The sequence below is a fragment of the Siphateles boraxobius genome, unplaced genomic scaffold (assembly GCF_051911475.1).
Source record: "Siphateles boraxobius isolate OS27281-9 unplaced genomic scaffold, OSU_SipBor_1 7, whole genome shotgun sequence".
Classification (NCBI taxonomy): Eukaryota; Metazoa; Chordata; class Actinopteri; order Cypriniformes; family Leuciscidae; genus Siphateles; species Siphateles boraxobius.
Genome location: NW_027509197.1, coordinates 551,012 through 568,758, shown reverse-complemented (window position 1 = coordinate 568,758; position 17,747 = coordinate 551,012). Strand labels below are relative to the sequence as shown.

General features: G+C 46.6%; 1 protein-coding gene across 3 annotated transcripts in view; it reads right to left on the bottom strand.

Annotated features, from left to right (window-relative positions):
• ppp1r9ala (protein phosphatase 1 regulatory subunit 9A-like A) overlaps positions 1-17,747 on the bottom strand; it is a 76,187-nt gene that overhangs the window by 33,673 nt on the left and 24,767 nt on the right. The gene's annotated exons all lie outside the window — the stretch shown is intronic.

The window sequence follows — 17,747 nt, the reverse complement described above, 5'->3', positions numbered from 1 at the left end:
GAACGCAAAGTTTCTCGGGGAACGCAAAGGTTTCATGGGCGAACGTAAAGTTTCTCTGAGGAACGCAAAGGTTTCATGGGCGAACGTAAAGTTTCTCGGAGGAATGCAAAGGTTTCATGGGCGAACGTAAAGTTTCTCGGAGGAACGCAAAGGTTCCAAGGGCGAACCTAAAGATTCTTGGAGGAACGCAAAAGTTTTGCGAGCGAACGCAAAGTTTCTCAGAGGAACGCAAAGTTTCTCGGGCGAACGTAAAGTTTCTTAGAGGAACGCAAAGGTTTCACGAGCGAACGCAAAGTTTCTCGGAGGAACGCAAAGGTTTTTCGGAGGAAGGCAAAGGTTTCGCGAGCGAACGCAAAGGAACGCAAAGGTTTCGCGAGCGAATGCAAAATTTCTCAGGGAACACAAAGGTTTTGCGAGTGAACGCAAGGTTGCGCGAGTGAACGCAAAGTTTCTCAGGGAACGCAAAGGTTTTGCGAGTGAACGAAAGGTTTCGCAAGTGAACGCAAAGTTTCTTGGGGAATGCAAAGGATTCACGGGCGAACGCAAAGTTTCTCAGAGGAACGCAAAGGTTTCATGAGCAAACGCAAAGTTTCTCGGAGGAATGCAAAGGTTTCGAGAGTGAACTTGAAGATTACCGAGGGAATGTAAAGTTTCTCGGAGGAGTGCAAAGGTTTTGCGAGTGAATGCAAAGGTTTCACGAGCAAACACAAAGGAACGCAAAGGTTCTTGCGACCGAATGCAAAGTTTCTCGGAGAACGCAAAGGTTTCGCGAGTGAACGCAAGGTTTCGCGAGTGAACGCAAAGTTTCTCGGGGAACGCAAAGGTTTCACAGGCGAACGTAAAGTTTCTCGGTGGAACGCAAAGGTTTCACGGGCGAACAAAGTTTCTCGGGGAACGCAAAGGTTTCGCGAGTGAACGCAAGGTTTCGCGAGTGAACGCAAGGTTTCGCGGGGAACGCAAGGTTTCTCGGGGAACACAAGGTTTCTCGGGGAACACAAAGGTTTCACAGGCGAACGTGAAGTTTCTCTGAGGAACGCAAAGGTTTCGCGAGCAAACGCAAAAGTTTCTCAGGGAACGCAAAGGTTTCACGAGCGAACACAAAAGTTTCTCAGTGGAATACAAAGGTTTCGCGAGCGAACACAAAGTTTCTCGGAGGAACGCAAAGGTTTCACGGGCAAACGTAAAGTTTCTCAGGGAACGCAAAGGTTTCGCGAGCGAACGCAAAGTTTCTCAGAGGAACACAAAGGTTTCGCGAGCAAACGCAAAGTTTCTCGGAGGAACGCAAAGGTTTCGCGAGCGAACACAAATTTTCTCAGAGGAACGCATAGGTTTCACGGGCGAACGTAAAGATTCTCGGAAAAACGCAAAGGTTTCGCGAGTGAACGCAAGGTTTCGCGAGTGAACACAAAGGTTTCGCGAGCGAACGTAAAGATTCTCGGAGGAACGCAAAGGTTTCACAGCCGAACGTAAACTTTCTCAGAGGAACGCAAAAGTTTCACGAGCAAACGCAAAGTTTCTCAAAGAAACTTTGAGAAGGGGGGTTACGTACGGGGGAACGTAAAGGTTTTACGAGCGAACCTAAAGATTCTTGGAGTAACGGAAAGGTTTCGCGAGCGAACACAAAGTTTCATGGGGAACGCAAAGGTTTCGCGAGCGAACGCAAAGTTTCTCGGAAAACGCAAAGGTTTCATGGGCGAACGTAAATTTTCTCGGAGGAACGCAAAGGTTTCATGGGCGAACGTAAATTTTCTGGGAGGAACGTAAAGGTTTCATGGGCGAACGTAAAGTTTCTCAGAGGAACGCAAAGGTTCCACGGGCGAACGTAAAGTTTCTTAGAGGAACGCAAAGGTTTCATGGGCGAACGTAAAGTTTCTCGGAGGAACGCAAAGGTTCCAAGGGCGAACCTAAAGATTCTCGGAGGGGGGCAAAAGTTTCGCGAGCGAAAGCAAAGTTTCTCAGAGGAACGCAAAGGTTTCACAAGCGAACGCAAAGGGTTCGCGAGCGAACGCAAAGTTTCTCGGGGAACGCAAAGGTTTCATGGGCGAACGTAAAGTTTCTCTGAGGAACGCAAAGGTTTCATGGGCGAACGTAAAGTTTCTCGGAGGAATGCAAAGGTTTCATGGGCGAACGTAAAGTTTCTCGGAGGAACGCAAAGGTTCCAAGGGCGAACCTAAAGATTCTTGGAGGAACGCAAAAGTTTTGCGAGCGAACGCAAAGTTTCTCAGAGGAACGCAAAGTTTCTCGGGCGAACGTAAAGTTTCTTAGAGGAACGCAAAGGTTTCACGAGCGAACGCAAAGTTTCTCGGAGGAACGCAAAGGTTTTTCGGAGGAAGGCAAAGGTTTCGCGAGCGAACGCAAAGGAACGCAAAGGTTTCGCGAGCGAATGCAAAATTTCTCAGGGAACACAAAGGTTTTGCGAGTGAACGCAAGGTTGCGCGAGTGAACGCAAAGTTTCTCAGGGAACGCAAAGGTTTTGCGAGTGAACGAAAGGTTTCGCAAGTGAACGCAAAGTTTCTTGGGGAATGCAAAGGATTCACGGGCGAACGCAAAGTTTCTCAGAGGAACGCAAAGGTTTCATGAGCAAACGCAAAGTTTCTCGGAGGAATGCAAAGGTTTCGAGAGTGAACTTGAAGATTACCGAGGGAATGTAAAGTTTCTCGGAGGAGTGCAAAGGTTTTGCGAGTGAATGCAAAGGTTTCACGAGCAAACACAAAGGAACGCAAAGGTTCTTGCGACCGAATGCAAAGTTTCTCGGAGAACGCAAAGGTTTCGCGAGTGAACGCAAGGTTTCGCGAGTGAACGCAAAGTTTCTCGGGGAACGCAAAGGTTTCACAGGCGAACGTAAAGTTTCTCGGTGGAACGCAAAGGTTTCACGGGCGAACAAAGTTTCTCGGGGAACGCAAAGGTTTCGCGAGTGAACGCAAGGTTTCGCGAGTGAACGCAAGGTTTCGCGAGTGAACGCAAGGTTTCGCGGGGAACGCAAGGTTTCTCGGGGAACACAAGGTTTCTCGGGGAACACAAAGGTTTCACAGGCGAACGTGAAGTTTCTCTGAGGAACGCAAAGGTTTCGCGAGCAAACGCAAAAGTTTCTCAGGGAACGCAAAGGTTTCACGAGCGAACACAAAAGTTTCTCAGTGGAATACAAAGGTTTCGCGAGCGAACACAAAGTTTCTCGGAGGAACGCAAAGGTTTCACGGGCAAACGTAAAGTTTCTCAGGGAACGCAAAGGTTTCGCGAGCGAACGCAAAGTTTCTCAGAGGAACACAAAGGTTTCGCGAGCAAACGCAAAGTTTCTCGGAGGAACGCAAAGGTTTCGCGAGCGAACACAAATTTTCTCAGAGGAACGCAAAGGTTTCGCAAGCAAACGCAAAAGTTTCTCAGGGAACGCAAAGGTTTCGCGAGCGAACGCAAAGTTTCTCGGAGGAGTGCAAAGGTTTCCCGAGCGAACGCAAAGTTTCTCGGAGGAACGCAAAGGTTTCGAGAGCGAACGCAAAGGAATGCAAAGGTTTCGCGAGCGAACGCAAAGTTTCTTGGTGAACGCAAAGGTTTCGCGAGCGAACGCAAAGTTTCTTGGGGAACGCAAAGGTTTTGCGAGTGAACGCAAAGTTTCTCGGGGAACGCAAAGGTTTTACGAGTGAATGCAAGGTTTCGCGAGCGAACGCAAAGTTTCACGAGGAACGCAAAGGTTTCGCGAGCGAACGCAAAGTTTCTCGGGGAACGCAAAGGTTTCATGGGCGAACCTAAAGATTCTCGGAGGCATGCAAAAGTTTCGCAAGCGAAAGCAAAGTTTCTCAGAGGAACGCAAAGGTTCCACGAGCGAACGCAAAGGCTTCGCGAGCGAACGCAAAGTTTCTCGGGCGAACGTAAAGTTTCATAGAGGAACGCAAAGGTTTCACGAGCGAACGCAAAGTTTCTCAGAGGAACGCAAAGGTTTCGCGAGTGAACGCAAAGTTTCTTGGAGGAGTGCAAAGGTTTCGGGAGCGGACGCAAAGTTTCTCGGAGGAACGCAAAGGTTTCGTGAGCGAACGCAAAGGAACGCAAAGGTTTCGCGAGCAAATGCAAAATTTCTCGGGGAACGCAAAGGTTTTGTGAGTGAACGCAAGGTTTTGCGAGTGAACGCAAAGTTTCTCAGGGAACGCAAAGGTTTTGCGAGTGAACGCGAGGTTTCGCGAGTGAATGCAAAGTTTCTCAGAGGAACGCAAAGGTTTCCCAGAGCGAACGCAAAGTTTCTTGGAGGAGTGCAAAGGTTTCGTGAGCGGACGCAAAGTTTCTCGGAGGAATGCAAAGGTTTCGCGAGTGAAGGCAAAAGAACGCAAAGGTTTCGCGAGCAAATGCAAAGTTTCTCGGGGAACGCAAAGGTTTTGCGAGTGAATGCAAGGTTTCGTGAGCGAACGTAAAGTTTCTCGGCGGAACGCAAAGGTTTCATGGGCGAACGTAAAGTTTCTCGGAGGAACGCAAAGGTTCCACGGGCGAACCTAAAGATTCTCGGAGGAAAGCAAAAGTTTCGCGAGCGAAAGCAAAGTTTCTCAGAGAAACGCAAAGGTTTCACGAGCGAACGCAAAGTTTCTCGGGCGAACGTAAAGTTTCTTAGAGGAACGCAAAGGTTTCGCGAGCGAACGCAAAGTTTCTCGGAGGAACGCAAAGGTTTCACGAGCGAATGCAAAGTTTCTCAGAGGAACACAAAGGTTTCGCGAGCGAACGCAACGTTTCACGGAGGAGTGCAAAGGTTTCGCGAGCGAACGCAAAGTTTCTCAGAGGAACACAAAGGTTTCGCGAGCGAACGCAACGTTTCAAGGAGGAGTGCAAAGGTTTCGCGAGCGAACGCAAAGTTTCTCGGAGGAACGCAAAGGTTTCGCGAGCGAACGCAAAGGAACGCAAATGTTTCTGAAGCGAATGCAAAATTTCTCGGGGAACGCAAAGGTTTTGCGAGTGAACACAAGGTTTCGCGAGTGAACGCAAAGTTTCTCAGGGAACGCAAAGGTTTTGCGAGCGAACGCAAAGTTTCTTGGGGAATGCAAAGGTTTCACGGGCGAACGCAAAGTTTCTCGGACGAACGCAAAGGTTTCGTGAGCGAACGCAAAGTTTCTCGGAGGAACGCAAAGGTTTCGAGAGGGAACACAAAGATTCCCGAGGGAATGTTAAGTTTCTCGGAGGAGTGCAAAGGTTTTACGAGTAAACGCAAAGTTTCTCGGGCGAACGTAAAGTTTCTTAGAGGAACGCAAAGGTTTCACGAGCGAACGCAAAGTTTCTCGGAGGAACGCAAAGGTTCTTTCGGAGGATGCCAAAGGTTTCGCGAGCGAACGCAAAGTTTCTCGGAGGAACGCAAAGGTTTCGCGAGCGAAGGAAAAGGAACGCAAAGGTTTCGCGAGCGAATGCAAAATTTCTTGGGGAACGCAAATTTTCTTGGGGAACGCAAAGGTTTTGCGAGTGAACGCAACGTTTCTCGGGGAACGCAAAGGTTTTACGAGTGAATGCAAGGTTTCGCGAGCAAACGCAAAGGACCGCAAAGTTTCTTGGAGGAGTGCAAAGGTTTCGCGAGCGGACGCAAAGTTTCTCGGAGGAACGCAAAGGTTTCATGAGCGAAAGAAAAGGAACGCAAAGGTTTCGCGAGCAAATGCGAAATTTCTCGGGGAACGCAAAGATTTTGTGAGTGAACGCAAGGTTTCGCGAGTGAACGCAAAGTTTCTCAGGGAACGTAAAGGTTTTGCGAGTGAACGCGAGGTTTCGCGAGTGAATGCAAAGTTTCTTGGGGAATCCAAAGGTTTCACGGGCGAACGCAAAGTTTCTCGGAGGAACGCAAAGGTTTCGAGAACGAACGCAAAGGAACGCAAAGGTTTCGCGAGCGAACGCAAAGATTTTGTGAGTGAACGCAAGGTTTCGCGAGTGAACGCAAAGTTTCTCAGGGAACGTAAAGGTTTTGCGAGTGAACGCGAGGTTTCGTGAGTGAATGCAAAGTTTCTCGGGGAACGCAAAGGTTTTGCGAGTGAATGCAAGGATTCGCGAGCAAACGCAAAGTTTCACGGGGAACGCAAAGGTTTCGCGAGCCAACGCAAAGTTTCTCGGGGAACGCAAAGGTTTCATGGGCGAACCTAAAGATTCTCGGAGGAATGCAAAAGTTTCGCAAGCGAAGGCAAAGTTTCTCAGAGGAACGCAAAGGTTTCACGAGCGAACGCAAAGGGTTCACGAGCGAACGCAAAGTTTCTCGGGCGAAAGTAAAGTTTCTTAGAGGAACGCAAAGTTTCTCGGAGGAACGCAAAGGTTTCACGAGCGAACGCAAAGTTTCTCAGAGGAACGCAAAGGTTTCGCGAGCGAACTCAAAGTTTCTTGGAGGAGTGCAAAGGTTTTGCGAGAGGACGCAAAGTTTCTCGGAGGAACGCAAAGGTTTCGCGAGCGAACGCAAAGGAACGCAAAGGTTTCGCGAGCAAATGCACAATTTCTCAGGGAACGCAAAGGTTTTGCGAGTGAATGCAAGGTTTCGTGAGTGAATGTAAAGTTTCTCGGAGGAACGCAAAGGTTTCATGGGCGAACGTAAAGTTTCTCGGAGGAACGCAAAGGTTCCATGGGCGAACCTAAAGATTCTCGGAGGAAAGAAAAAGTTTCGCGAGCGAAAGCAAAGTTTCTCAGAGAAACGCAAAGGTTTCACGAGCGAACGCAAAGGTTTCACGACCAAACGCAAAGTTTCTCGGGCGAACGTAAAGTTTCTTAGAGGAACGCAAAGGTTTCGCGAGCGAATGCAAAGATTCTCGGAGGTACGCAAAGGTTTTGCGAGCGAACGCAAAGTTTCTCGGAGGAACGCAAAGGTTTCGCGAGCGAACGCAAAGTTTCTCAGAGGACCACAAAGGTTTCGCGAGGGAATGCAACATTTCTCAGAGGAACGCAAAGGTTTCGCGAGGGAATGCAACGTTTCTCAGAGGAACGCAAAGGTTTCGCGAGCGAACGCAAATGTTTCGCGAGCGAACGCAAAGGTTTCGCGAGCAAACGCAAAGGGCGAACGCAAAGGTTTTACGAGCGAACGCAAAGTTTCTCGGGCGAACGTAAAGTTTCTCAGAGGAACAAAAAGGTTTTGCGAGCGAGCGCAAAGTTTCTCAGAGGAACGCAAAGGTTTCGCGAGCGAAAGCGAAGTTTCTCGGAGGAGTGCAAAGGTTTCGCGAGCGAACGCAAAGTTTCTCGGAGGAACTCAAAGGTTTCGAGAGCGAACACAAAGGTTTCGCGAGCGAACGCAAAGTTTCTTGGGGATCGCAAAGGTTTCGCGAGCGAACGCAAGGTTTCTCGGGGAACGCAAAGGTTTCATGGGCGAACGCAAAGTTTCTCGGGGAACGCAAAGGTTTCATGGGCGAACCTAAAGATTCTCGGAGGCATGCAAAAGTTTCGCAAGCGAAAGCAAAGTTTCTCAGAGGAACGCAAAGGTTTCACGAGCGAACGCAAAGGGTTCGCGAGCGAACGCAAAGTTTCACGAGCGAACGCAAAGGGTTCGCGAGCGAACGCAAAGTTTCGCGAGCGAAAGCAAAGTTTCACGGGGAACGCAAAGGTTTCGCGATCGAACGCAAGGTTTCTCGGGGAACGCAAAGGTTTCATGGGCGAACGCAAAGTTTCTCGGGGAACGCAAAGGTTTCATGGGTGAACCTAAAGATTCTCGGAGGCATGCAAAAGTTTCGCAAGCGAAAGCAAAGTTTCTCAGAGGAACGCAAAGGTTTCGCGAGCGAACGCAAAGTTTCTCGGGCGAACGTAAAGTTTCTTAGAGGAACGCAAAGGTTTCACGAGCGAACGCAAAGTTTCTTAGAGGAACGCAAAGGTTTCGCGAGTGAACGCAAAGTTTCTTGGAGGAGTGCAAAGGTTTCGCGAGCGGACGCAAAGTTTCTCGGAGGAACGCAAAGGTTTTGTGAGCGAACGCAAAGGAACGCAAAGGTTTCGCGAGCAAATGCAAAATTTCTCGGGGAACGCAAAGGTTTTGTGAGTGAACGCAAGGTTTTGCGAGTGAACGCAAAGTTTCTCAGGGAACGCAAAGGTTTTGCGAGTGAACGCGAGGTTTCGCGAGTGAATGCAAAGTTTCTCAGAGGAACGCAAAGGTTTCCCAGAGCGAACGCAAAGTTTCTTGGAGGAGTGCAAAGGTTTCGTGAGCGGACGCAAAGTTTCTCGGAGGAATGCAAAGGTTTCGCGAGCGAACGCAAAGGAACGCAAAGGTTTCGCGAGCAAATGCAAAGTTTCTCGGGGAACGCAAAGGTTTTGCGAGTGAATGCAAGGTTTCGTGAGCGAACGTAAAGTTTCTCGGCGGAACGCAAAGGTTTCATGGGCGAACGTAAAGTTTCTCGGAGGAAAGCAAAGGTTCCACGAGTGAACCTAAAGATTCTCGGAGGAAAGCAAAAGTTTCGCGAGCGAAAGCAAAGTTTCTCAGAGAAACGCAAAGGTTTCACGAGCGAACGCAAAGTTTCTCGGGCGAACGTAAAGTTTCTTAGAGGAACGCAAAGGTTTCACGAGCGAACGCAAAGTTTCTCGGAGGAACGCAAAGGTTTCACGAGCGAACGCAAAGTTTCTCAGAGGAACACAAAGGTTTCGCGAGCGAACGCAACGTTTCACGGAGGAGTGCAAAGGTTTCGCGAGCGAACGCAAAGTTTCTCGGAGGAACGCAAAGGTTTCGCGAGCGAACGCAAAGGAACGCAAATGTTTCTGAAGCGAATGCAAATTTCTCGGGGAACGCAAAGGTTTTGCGAGCGAACGCAAGGTTTCGCGAGTGAACGCAAAGTTTCTCAGGGAACGCAAAGGTTTTGCGAGCGAACGCAAAGTTTCTTGGGGAATGCAAAAGTTTCACGAAGAACGCAAAGTTTCTCGGACGAACGCAAAGGTTTTGTGAGCGAACGCAAAGTTTCTCGGAGGAACGCAAAGGTTTCGAGAGGGAACATGAAGATTCCCGAGGGAATGTTAAGTTTCTCGGAGGAGTGCAAAGGTTTTACGAGTAAACGCAAAGTTTCTCGGGCCAACGTAAAGTTTCTTAGAGGAACGCAAAGGTTTCACGAGCGAACGCAAAGTTTCTCGGAGGAACGCAAAGGTTTCGAGAACGAACGCAAAGGAACGCAAAGGTTTCGCGAGCGAACGCAAAGATTTTGTGAGTGAACGCAAGGTTTCGCGAGTGAACGCAAAGTTTCTCGGGGAACGCAAAGGTTTTGCGAGTGAATGCAAGGATTCGCGAGCAAACGCAAAGTTTCACGGGGAACGCAAAGGTTTCGCGAGCCAACGCAAAGTTTCTCGGGGAACGCAAAGGTTTCATGGGCGAACCTAAAGATTCTCGGAGGAATGCAAAAGTTTCGCAAGCGAAGGCAAAGTTTCTCAGAGGAACGCAAAGGTTTCACGAGCGAACGCAAAGGGTTCACGAGCGAACGCAAAGTTTCTCGGGCGAACGTAAAGTTTCTTAGAGGAACGCAAAGTTTCTCGGAGGAACGCAAAGGTTTCACGAGCGAACGCAAAGTTTCTCAGAGGAACGCAAAGGTTTCGCGAGCGAACGCAAAGTTTCTTGGAGGAGTGCAAAGGTTTTGCGAGCGGACGCAAAGTTTCTCGGAGGAACGCAAAGGTTTCGCGAGCGAACGCAAAGGAACGCAAAGGTTTCGCGAGCAAATGCAAAATTTCTCGGGGAACGCAAAGGTTTTGCGAGTGAATGCAAGGTTTCGTGAGTGAATGTAAAGTTTCTCGGAGGAACGCAAAGTTTCTCGGGCGAACATAAAGTTTCTTAGAGGAACGCAAAGGTTTCGCGAGCGAATGCAAAGATTCTCGGAGGTACGCAAAGGTTTTGCGAGCGAACGCAAAGTTTCTCGGAGGAACGCAAAGGTTTCGCGAGCGAACGCAAAGTTTCTCGGAGGAACGCAAAGGTTTAGCGAGTGAATGCAAAGTTTCTCGGAGGAACGCGAAGGTTTTGAGAGCGAACGCAAAGTTTCTCAGAGGAACGCAAAGGTTTCGCGAGCGAACGCAAATGTTTCGCGAGCGAACGCAAAGGTTTCGCGAGCGAACGCAAAGGTTTCGCGAGCGAACGCAAAGGGCGAACGCAAAGGTTTTACGAGCGAACGCAAAGTATCTCGGGCGAACGTAAAGTTTCTCAGAGGAACGCAAAGGTTTCGCCAGCGAGCGCAAAGTTTCTCAGAGGAACGCAAAGGTTTCGCGAGCGAACGCAAAGTTTCTCGGAGGAGTGCAAAGGTTTCGCGAGCGAACGCAAAGTTTCTCAGAGGAACTCAAAGGTTTCGAGAGCGAGCACAAAGGTTTCGCGAGCGAACGCAAAGTTTCTTGGGGATCGCAAAGGTTTTGCGAGTGAACGCAAGGTTTCGCGAGCGAAAGCAAAGTTTCACGGGGAACGCAAAGGTTTCGCGAGCGAACGCACGGTTTCTCGGGGAACGGAAAGGTTTCATTGGCGAACGTAAAGTTTCTCGGAGGAACGCAAAGGTTTCATGGGCGAACGTAAAGTTTCTCGGAGGAACGCAAAGGTTTCATGGGCGAACGTAAAGTTTCTCGGAGGAACGCAAAGGTTTAATGGGCGAACGTAAAGTTTATCGGAGGAGCGCAAAGGTTCCACGGGCGAACCTAAAGATTCTCGGAGGAACGCAAAAGTTTGGCGAGCGAAAGCAACGTTTCTCAGAGGAACGCAAAGGTTTCGCGAGCGAACGCAAAGTTTCTCGGAGGAGTGCAAAGGTTTCGCGAGCGAACGCAAAGTTTCTCAGAGGAACTCAAAGGTTTCGAGAGCGAGCACAAAGGTTTCGCGAGCGAACGCAAAGTTTCTTGGGGATCGCAAAGGTTTTGCGAGTGAACGCAAGGTTTCGCGAGCGAAAGCAAAGTTTCACGGGGAACGCAAAGGTTTCGCGAGCGAACGCACGGTTTCTCGGGGAACGGAAAGGTTTCATGGGCGAACGTAAAGTTTCTCGGAGGAACGCAAAGGTTTCATGGGCGAACGTAAAGTTTCTCGGAGGAACGCAAAGGTTTCATGGGCGAACGTAAAGTTTCTCGGAGGAACGCAAAGGTTTAATGGGCGAACGTAAAGTTTATCGGAGGAGCGCAAAGGTTCCACGGGCGAACCTAAAGATTCTCGGAGGAACGCAAAAGTTTGGCGAGCGAAAGCAAAGTTTGTCAGAGGAACGCAAAGATTTCACGAGCGAACGCAAAGTTTCCCGGGCGAACGTAAAGTTACTTAGTGGAACGCAAAGGTTTCGCAAGCGAACGCAAAGTTTCTCGGAGGAACGCAAAGGTTTCATGGGCGAAAAACAAAGTTTCTCGGAGGAACGCAAAGGTTCCACGGGCGAACCTAAAGATTCTCGGAGGAAAGAAAAAGTTTCACGAGCGAAAGCAAAGTTTCTCAGAGAAACGCAAAGGTTTCACGAGCGAACGCAAAGGTTTCACGAGCAAACGCAAAGTTTCTCGGGCGAACGTAAAGTTTCTTAGAGGAACGCAAAGGTTTCGCGAGCGAACGCAAAGTTTCTCGGAGGTACGCAAAGGTTTTGCGAGCGAACGCAAAGTTTCTCGGAGGAACGCAAAGGTTTTGCGAGTGAACGCAAGGTTTCGCGAGCGAACGCAAAGTTTCACGGGGAATGCAAAGGTTTCGCGAGCGAACGCAAGGTTTCTCGGGGAACGCAAAGGTTTCACGGGCGAACGTAAAGTTTCTCGGAAGAACGCAAAGGTTTCATGGGCGAACATAAAGTATCTCGGAGGAACGCAAAGGTTTCATGGGCGAACGTAAAGTTTCTCGGAGGAACGCAAAGGTTTCATGGGCGAACGTAAAGTTTCTCGGAGGAAAGCAAAGGTTTCATGGGCGAACGTAAAGTTTCTCGGAGGAGCGCAAAGGTTCCACGGGCGAACGTAAAGTTTCTCGGAGGAACGCAAAGGTTTCATGGGCGAACGTAAAGTTTCTCGGAGGAACGCAAAAGTTTTGCGAGCGAAAGCAAAGTTTCTCAGAGGAACGCAAAGATTTCACGAGCGAACGCAAAGTTTCTCGGAGGAACGCAAAGGTTTCACGAGCGAAAGCAAAGTTTCTCAGAGGAACGCAAAGGTTTCGCGAGCGAACGCAAAGTTTCTCGGAGGACTGCAAAGGTTCCGCGAGCGGACGCAAAGTTTCTCGGAGGAACGCAAAGGTTTCGCGAGCGAACGCAAAGGAACGCAAAGGTTTCGCGAGCAAATGCAAAATTTCTCGGGGAACGCAAAGGTTTTGCGAGTGAACGCAAGGTTTCGCGAGTAAACGCAAAGTTTCTCAGGGAACACAAAGGTTTTGCGAGTGAACGCAAGGTTTCGCGAGTGAACGCAAAGTTTATTTGGGAATGCAAAGGTTTCACGGGCGAACGCAAAGTTTCTCAGAGGAACGCAAAGGTTTCGTGAGCGAACGCAAAGTTTCTCGGAGGAACGCAAAGGTTTAGAGAGTGAACTTGAAGATTCCAGAGGGAATGTAAAGTTTCTCGGAGGAGTGCAAAGGTTTTGCGAGTGAACGGAAAGGTTTCACGAGCGAACGCAAAGGAACGAAAAGGTTTCGCGAGCGACTGTAAAGTTTCTCGGGTAACGCAAAGGTTTCGCGAGTGAACGCAAGGTTTCGCGAGTGAACGCAAAGTTTCTTGGGGAAGGCAAAGGTTTCGCGAGCAAACGCAAAAGTTTCTCGGGGAAAGCAAAGGTTTTGCGAGCGAACACAAAGTTCCTCGGGGAACGCAAAGGTTTCACAGACGAACGTAAAGTTTCTCGGTGGAACGCAAAGTTTTCACGGGCAAACAAAGTTTCTCGGGGAATGCAAAGGTTTCGTGAGTGAAGGCAAAGTTTCTCGGGGAACGCAAAGGTTTCACAGGCGAACGTGAAGTTTCTCTGAGGAATGCGAAAATTTCGTGAGCAAACGCAAAAGTTTCTCGGGGAACGCAAAGGTTTAGCAAGCGAACGCAAAAGTTTCTCAGAGGAACGCAAAGGTTTCGCGAGCGAACGCAAAGTTTCTCGGCGGAACGCAAAGGTTTCACGGGCGAACGTAAAGTTTCTCGGAGGAACGCAAAGGTTTCACGGGCGAACAAATATCCTCGGGGAACGTAAAGGTTTCGCGAGCGAACGCAAAGTTTCTCAGAGGACCACAAAGGTTTCGCGAGGGAATGCAACGTTTCTCAGAGGAACGCAAAGGTTTCGCGAGGGAATGCAACGTTTCTCAGAGGAACACCAAGATTTCGCGAGCGAACGCAAAGTTTCTCAGAGGAATGCAAAGGTTTCGCGAGCGAACGCAAAGTTTCTCAGAGGAACACAAAGGTTTCTCGAGGGAATGCAAAGTTTCTCAGAGGAATGCAAAGGTTTCGCGAGCAAACGCAAAGTTTCTCGGAGGAACGCAAAGGTTTCGCGAGCGAACACAAAGTTTCTCAGAGGAACGCAAAGGTCTCGCGAGGGAATGCAAAGTTTCTCAGAGGAATGCGAAGGTTTCGCGAGCGAAGGCAAAGTTTCTCAGAGGAACACAAAGGTTTCTCGAGGGAATGCAGTTTCTCAGAGGAATGCAAAGGTTTCGCGAGGGAATGCAAAGGTTTCGCGAGGGAATGCAAAGTTTCTCAGAGGAATGCAAAGGTTTCGCGAGCGAACGCAAAGTTTCTCAGAGGAACGCAAATGTTTCGCGAGGGAATGCAAAGTTTCTCAGAGGAATGCAAAGGTTTCGCGAGCGAACGCAAAGTTTCTCAGAGGAACACAAAGGTTTCGCGAGGGAATGCAAAGTTTCTTAGAGGAATGCAAAGGTTTCGCGAGCAAACGCAAAGTTTCTCGGAGGAACGCAAAGGTTTCGCGAGCGAACACAAAGTTTCTCAGAAGAACGCAAAGGTTTCGCGAGCGAACGCAGTTTCTCAGAGGAATGCAAAGGTTTCGCGAGCAAACGCAAAGTTTCTCGGAGGAACGCAAAGGCTTCGCGAGTGAACGCAAAGTTTCTCGGAGGAACGCAAAGGTTTCACGAGCGAATGCAAAGTTTCTCGGAGGAATGCAAAGGTTCTGAGAGCGAACTTGAAGATTCCCGTGGGAACGTAAAGTAGATTAAGTCTCATCACTGTGAGAGAGTAACAATAAAACTTTGGGTTTGTGTAAAATGATCTTACTGGCTTCAGCTAATTATATTTTATCAGTCTGAGAGTAGAAATTTGAGGGGAAACTCAATATAAAATGAATCCAACTGTAGACAGAGTCAAACTATCCTAAATTAAGTATTATTTTGTTGAGAGAGACCGGACTCCAAACTTTGAGTGAACAAAGTCGAAGCACAAATCCATGCCAGCTCTCTCTGTCTCCGTCTCACACACACACACACACACACACACACACACAAACACACACACACACACACACACACACACTTTTTCCAATAAGGCTCTTTAGATCTGAAGAGAAACTCAGGTATGTCTCTCATTAGATTCAACTCATTCAGTGTAGAAGAGGGAATGTGATCAGTCCACTGATTTGGACTCTGTGAGGTGTTATTTAACCTGGTAAACATGTCCTGTGTGTGGAATACCTGGAGCATGTCGGAGCTTGAGCGAGCAGGCCAAAAGCAGTCAGTCAGCTCATCTGAGTCACGTCATACTTTCATCAGACAGGAAATTTATGCTTTTATCGTCATACAATCCATCTGAGAGCTACAAACTTTTACTAAGAAGGAAAGACACGAGAAAGATACCATCATAACTAACCGCTCTTTCTGTGGAGGTTTAAAGAGCTTCTCAAACTACAGATCTGCAGTTTTAGGGGAAAAGAACATTTCTGAGGGGTCCAAAGTATTTCGCAATCTGGGTTTATATCATTGAGGGTTGTGGTTAAATGGCTTTAAAATTAGGAGCAGAAAAGAGTAACTTTGTTACAGAGAAACAACTACATCACTGCACAGAAAACAGCACTGTAACTCTCAGCAAACGTACTGAGCTCTCATGTGATGAAATACATCAGAAAATATCAGGATGTTGCCAAATTCACTAGTCAAATAACATAACAGACTGAGGCAGATTCACTGGTTTCATTCTAGAAAGCTACATGTGTTGGAACAATGTTATATTTCATCAATACATTTGAAAAACGCTATCTTTAGAGACTGATCAAAAGTTCACACTTTACAGCAGACATCAGTTTGATTTAAAAAGAAAGTCTTATTGTGGCTTTTTCTTGCTCTTTTAAATAAGGGTGCAGAATATTTATTGAAGCTAAACTGAAAAGCATATCATGATTATGATGTCTAAACCATGATTCTTTACCATATCACCACAGACATTTACATATTAATTATGCATCACTTATTCCACATTCTTGGCAAGTCCTGATGAAAGATGAGAACTACAGAGTGCAACAGTGTGCGCCCACTTTTTCAGATACATTGGTTCCTGAAGTATTTTTCCCATAGGGATTTTTAAAGTCTTCATAAAAGATTTTATAAGCCATGAACTAAACCAACCAGCCATGACGTGAATCACAGCATTACAAACTTAACAAAAAACTATTGAAAATCAGACAAAAAGACAAAGTTACTCTGTTTTAATGAGGGAAAGAACTACAATCCCATGAAGCATTGCAAATGACAATCATATTAATAAAATAGGTTTAAATTATGCAGATTGATGGTTTGAACAAAGGCATACCATCAATTATCAACCCCATAGCTCACAGCATGTGGATCCTTAAAGCCTTAAGTTATTAAAAATCAATTTCCCTATGGAGAAAATGAATGGAACTGTTGCACTCTCTTCTGGTAAAAAATACTTAACTAATGCAAGCTGAGGTCATTTACATATAGAAGCCTTAAAGGTACAGTGGCAAAAACTGTCTGCTTAATAAATGTCAACTTCTTCTGGTACATGAAATCTTGACTAACATCACAGTGCAAAAGTCTAGAATATGACATCTCTAAAACCTGTGTGTGTGTGTGTGTGTGTGTGTGTGCGTGTGCGTGTGCGCGTGCATGTCAGTGCATGTTTGTGTGAGTGGTCCTGGTAAACCCTATGTTGTGGGGACATTCAGTAATACCAGACATTTTTGACCTTGAGGGGACTATTTTTTGGTACCCATGAGGAAAATGGCTTATAAAAGTATGCTTTTTTTAATGTAAAAATGTATGGAGTTTTCTGTGATGGGTAAGGTTAGGGGAAATAATAAAATGTGTACAATATAAAAATCTAAATATCTATGGAAAGTCCCCATAAAACTTGGAACCCCAACAGGGTTGGGTTGGAGATGGTGATATATAAATGATGTAGTCCAAAAACTGGAAAAAACTGTTCAGCTTCCTGACCTTGAACATAATCTCCAATCCACACGACTAGACGTCTCTCTGTCTACACACACAGTCTTCTCTCTCAACCACAGGGACTAACTTTGCTAACCAATAATAATTGGTCTTAACTACAAGCTAAACAAAAACACACTGCTTTTGTACCATATTTTAATGTTTGAATGAAACTTAAGACATTTTAAGACTTAAAAGACTAATACAATAAAAAAACAAGAATTTAACGACAATTTGATATTTTAAAAAAATGTATACACTACACACTACAACACCCACACTACAACAACACAAAAACACGTATTCACACATACAGTGGCTTTATGTAGACACCATCTCAACACTTTCACACTTGAAATCTACAACTACTGTGGGCTGATATGCTAATCGTTCTTGTTCACTTATTTATATGATGATAAGTGACTGAGTTTAGTGGTCTTAATTGTAACCAATCACAAATGATTTGTTAAACTGATCTAAAGGGGATCTATTATGCAAAATTCACTTTTATAAGGTGTTTGAGCACAGATGTGTCCCCACAGTGTAGCCTATAATGGTAAAAATCCACCAACGGTACATGCTAGTCGATAAGTTGAATCACTTTAACGCCACAACAACTACAGAAATGTATCCACTAACCATTCAGAAATGTCCAGTTGCAATTTAATAGTTTCGAACTTGTAAATCTGAACACCGCTACTGACAATTTCTGACATTTTGGCTGCGTGAGATTCTCCAGTTTTGTCGTTGCTGGAGTTTATGAAGCTCGTGTAAAGGGGGCGACAAGCAGCAGCTCATTTGCACTTAAAGGGACACACAAAAGTGGCATGTTTTTCCTCACACCCAAATCGGGGCAAATTTGACAAGATATAATAAATGATCTCTCGGGTATTTTGACCTGAAACTTCATAGACACATTCTTGGGACAACAGAGACTTATATTACATCTTGTGAAAAGGGGCATAATAAGTTCCCTTTAAATTCCATGTCCATGAATCATTTCAATTGATTTATTGAAAAGAACCAGCTCATAAGAGTCATTCTCTTCAAAGTGGATGCACTGTATGTTTAATAGAGAAATACTTGTAGCCATTTAATCACTGCTTTTAACTTATTCCATTTAATTCAGACTGGATGCACACAACTGGTGTAAAATAGGATTTCTTCAGCTGTAGATTCCTCCACCCTCCTCAAAGGATTTAGTCTAAACAACAGTCGGCTGGGCGGCACATTAGAAAAGAAAAGCTCAGCATGAATCTTCACGGAAGCGACTGAACAGAAATCTCTCAATGCAGTTCACCCACTGACTCTGTGTCTGCTGAACTTTAGGAGCTTGTTACACTGGGAAAAAAACATTTAATCAATATTTGTGTTGATTTAAAGAACAATATCTTATCCTTAAAACAAGATCAAATTCTCTTGAGAAGCTTCTAAGACTTGTTTTCCGGGAATGTATCTTGAAGTTTATATTTGAAAATGGAGAAACAAGAACATAGTTCAATATATATTCTCTGAAAACAAGTCT